Source organism: Schistocerca serialis, chromosome 2 (assembly GCF_023864345.2).
Source record: "Schistocerca serialis cubense isolate TAMUIC-IGC-003099 chromosome 2, iqSchSeri2.2, whole genome shotgun sequence".
Taxonomy (NCBI): Eukaryota; Metazoa; Arthropoda; class Insecta; order Orthoptera; family Acrididae; genus Schistocerca; species Schistocerca serialis.
Window position 1 is genome coordinate 120,802,612 of NC_064639.1, and position 3,238 is coordinate 120,805,849.

The 3,238-nt window shown below is 40.5% G+C and overlaps 1 non-coding gene across 1 annotated transcript; it reads left to right on the top strand.

Moving 5' to 3' along the window:
* Positions 1–265: 265 nt before the first annotated feature.
* On the top strand, positions 266–338 carry Trnar-acg (transfer RNA arginine (anticodon ACG)). The gene has a single exon. It is a non-coding gene; the product is annotated as a tRNA-Arg (tRNA).
* Positions 339–3,238: the final 2,900 nt, after the last annotated feature.

Here is a 3,238-nt window from a genome sequence, read left to right on the forward strand (position 1 = left end):
TGAAAATATACGCCGATGTGATCAAAAGTATAAAACAACGGGTAAATATCGTACACCGTCTGACCCCAAAATATTGATTTATTCGGAAGATCTAAGATTAATCTGTGATTTATATTTCATGTTGACAGACGTAACAATGAGTGAACGTTGTTACTGGCACGTGATTATGCTCATCATCAATGAAACATTAGACTAATAATGATTGTTCAATATCACAATGTAACTACTTTATAGATACGTATGTGTGACCTATTACGTGCACATGGGCCCTGTGGCGCAACGGATAACGCGTCTGACTACGGATCAGAAGATTCCAGGTTCGAATCCTGGCAGGGTCGTAATATTTTTTTCTTTGCCACTTTCACTAGTCAAGGAAGAACGTTGGCGTCGTACAGGCCATTGGCGAATAGATGGGACAAACAACAAATGTGTGTCGAGCGTACTGCAACTGGCGTAGCTATCACATGTAGCTAAGTAGGAGACGTCAGCATATACGCAACAAACGAAAAAAAAAAAGAAGTGTGTACTGTCGCGCCTCCGATTCAAATGAATAAATCTGTAGCGATTCTCATAACATTTCCGATCTGCTAAGGAATAGTTTCTGAATTATTATGTACCGTACATGCCAATGATCATCATCTTACCTATTTTTACTATTTTTATTGCTATGGCGATCGACAAGTCTTTTGTTCCCTCGGTGATAATTGACGCAGTCATTGTTTCTCTTTATGCGCAACACACAGGTAACGGTGTTCCACATTTGGGCCAAGCGTGCATGAATAACAAACCTCGACAGCCCTTATTGCCTGATCAATATATGACCTACCACGGCTGCAATGAACACGGTAGACACCCGCCTTTTCCAAAGCAAGATCATCCTTTGCAGAACCTGAAAGAATCCTTGGTTGTAAAACGTATTTAACTAAACATTTTCGCAAAATACAACCAATGTTCTTGGAGCTGTTTCCTGCGTAATGTATTATCTACACTCACCCATTGCACAGTTAGTCTATCGCACAACACACGTCTGTCCTACCTATCACTTACCCATTCTGACGAAAAGTGACCTAAAGATGGGCTAACTCTGCTGACAAAACTACCGGGATCCGAGACGACGTTGAGCTGGATGGTGGCAACTATCAGCCTGTAGATACAAGTCAGTGTGTGTACGTTTCCTATAAACGGCATGATCCAAAATCCCATCAACCTTCGTCCTGACCAACACATCAAGGAAGGGATAGTAGTCATCCTTTTCCACCTAACTCGCTAAACAAATATTCGGGTAAATGAAATCAGGTGTTCTAAAAAGTCGTTCAAATTCTCAGTGCCATATAGCCAAACAAAAGTATCGTTACGTATCTGGAAAAAAAACAAGTTTCAAAGCCGTCGACGCCAAGGCACGTTCCTCAAAGTCTTTCATAAACAAATTGGTAATAATAGGTGACAACGGGCTTTGCAACTCAATTCCTTGTGTCTGCGCATAGTACTGTTTACTGAACACCCAGTAAGTTTGTCGAAATGGCTTGCTACTCTGCTGAGCCCAATAGTAGGTCGGTGTGAGCAACACATCAAGAACTCGATGGATTTCTTACGTCGGTTGGATGGACTGCGGATGGATGACTGATATTCTTGTAAGTTTTGCTGTGGTCTCTCTACTCGCGTTCCTCTGTGCGATCCGTTACCATTGATTGAGGTTAGGTTTGGTGCTGAATTAACGAACCTTACGTGAGGATGGTTAAGTGAAAGATCGATGTGTGATGCGCTATCGACCAAATGTGCGCTGGGTGAGTGATGATAATACCGAGGTAGCACCAAAGTGTACAGTGTTTTCGCCTTATACATGGGGCATCCCCATCAGAATTGGTCTTATTTTGCAAAAATATTATGTAAATTGTATTTTTCGACCACTGTCTAAGATTAGGGTGCTTTTAGGTTCCGTAAACGATGATCTCGGTTTGCATAGAGCCGGTGTCTACACAATTGCTTACAGTTGTGATTAATTAGACTATCAAGACTGTGAAGGACAGGTATACTGAACATAAGCGTACATACGCTTACAACACTCGAGCAAATTCACTATTGCAGAACATTGTCCTTGGTGCTTGTCATCCTATGGAATACAGCAACACAGAGATTCTGGCATGCACTTCCAGCTACTGGGGTAGTAGTATTAAGGAAACAGTTGAAAGTAAATTAACAAGTAACCTTATAAAAATAGATGGAAGGTTTTGTTTAAATTCTGCAAGGAGTTCTGCAACAAAAGCAGCAATTTGTTGTATTAAAATTTGCTTCTGTTGCCAAAACACAGCAGAGTTTACACAATGTCACCTCACTAAAATGTTGTGCAGACGCAATTGCGAGAGAATTTATTCAGTTTATTAAGTGAAGAACTGAGGAGAAGTAAGGTCAGTAGCCTTTGAAGAAGCACATCTTCGCTACAAGAATAAGCGTAAAATGCCTTCACTTACGCTGTTCCAAAACCTACAGCATTTGTCATTTAACCATCTATCGATGGCCCTTCAAAATTACATTCTTTCATCGTAAAAGCCTGTAGTTAGTGGGATAACATGGTAGATAATGACGTTTTGTATAGTAATACATAGGAAAATATTCTCCTCTTTGTGTGCCATTATTTCCCAAAATTTCCTTTCGGTATCGCAAATAGTTTATGAAATATGAGCAATGTTGTGGATATTTAATTCTGTTTTTATCGCTGGCACGCGATCGCAAATGAGCATACTACATCAGATTAATTTTCTCGAGGTTGGTGACAGATACAGACCTCACCCCAGTCCAAAGAAGAGTCGCATATGTTAACTTCAAACGCAGCAATATATTATGTACTATGCACCAAATCATAGCGACCGCTATTTTGTATTGCAGACGTTTTCGAAATTCTCACAGTCTCTTATTTAAATGCATATATCACAATAACTGTGACCATCAACGAAATGCTAATGAAATCGCCAGAAGATGATGAGAATGACACTCATCGAAACGTCGCAGATTTTGGACGCAGCTACCCAGATGGAAGCCCGGGAAGATTTCATCAGCAGTATACACCAGGAAAGCCTACATTCACATATTAACGAATTGATGGGCTCGTCATCATGAAGCTGACATATAACTTCATAAGTAAGGCAAAAACTATTTCTTTTACCGAATAGTTGCTGCAAAATCGTTTGAGACAGACTGAAGGTTGTGCGCCTCGTTTCTGACATTGCTGAGCGGCCGAAAG